Source organism: Rhinopithecus roxellana, chromosome 5, assembly GCF_007565055.1.
Source record: "Rhinopithecus roxellana isolate Shanxi Qingling chromosome 5, ASM756505v1, whole genome shotgun sequence".
In the NCBI taxonomy this organism is placed as follows: Eukaryota; Metazoa; Chordata; class Mammalia; order Primates; family Cercopithecidae; genus Rhinopithecus; species Rhinopithecus roxellana.
The window spans coordinates 25560252-25561179 of record NC_044553.1 but is presented as its reverse complement, the minus strand read 5'-3'; the positions used below and the strand labels follow the sequence as shown (position 1 = coordinate 25561179).

Here is a 928-nt window from a genome sequence, read left to right as displayed (position 1 = left end):
CCTGACCAACATGGAGAAACCCCTTCTCTATTAAAAATACAAAATTAGCCGGGTGTGGTGGCACATGCCTGTAATCCCAGCTACTCGGGAGGCTGAGGCAGAGGAATCACTTGAACATGGGAGGCAGAGGTTGTGGTGAGCTGAGATGGCGCCATTGCACTCCAGCCTGGGCAACAAGAGCAAAAATTCCGTCTCAAAAAAAAATTTCAAGAATTGCATAAAAAACATACTGAACAGAAAAGCACAACCTCAAGATTCAGAGGGAAAAAAAGAAAACGCTCCAGAAAAGATAAATTGAAGAATGAAAAAGAATCTCATGGTGAACCGTCCTCAAATGAAACCCAATGGAAGGAGCTTACTCAGTATTTTGGAGTCAATGATAGATTTGACCCACCTGTTAAAAGGAAAAAAGTTGAGAAGTCAGGCCTTGAAAAGAGGATAGACCAGGCTGTGGAGGAGTGGAATATTGAGAAGGCTGAGGAACTTAGCAACCAGCTAGCTACTCGAGAGCTTGGTGTAAAAATTGCCAAAGCAGTTGCCTGCCACAACTTTGTAAAAGCCAAAAAGGAGGTTGAAAATTCACAGGCTGCCCGAAAAAAGAAGAAACTCGCATGGGGATTTGAAGCAAAGAAGAGATGGGAAACCAAAAGCAACATGGGATACATGTAACTCGCCAGAGTGCTTCAAGACGTTTGTAGACTGAAAAAAAAAAAAAAAAAAAAAAGAAGGAGGGACAGTATTGAGATTGGCATGGGTTTTATCAGACCAACCCTTCTTAGCAACTGTCAGAAAAAAACAGGAGATTGCATAGAAAGCAGAGGTGACTTCTGTAAAGAAAGGGTTGCAGAAACTCCTGGGGCATTGATATTTTTCACCTCCTCTGATAGTTGTTACTCACTATCACCAGCTTCAGTTTCTTAATACTCAC

The 928-nt window shown here is 42.0% G+C and overlaps 1 pseudogene; it reads left to right on the top strand.

The window, feature by feature from the left end:
* The first annotated feature begins 204 nt into the window (after positions 1 to 204).
* Positions 205 to 698, top strand: LOC115897658 (annotated as a pseudogene).
* Positions 699 to 928: the final 230 nt, after the last annotated feature.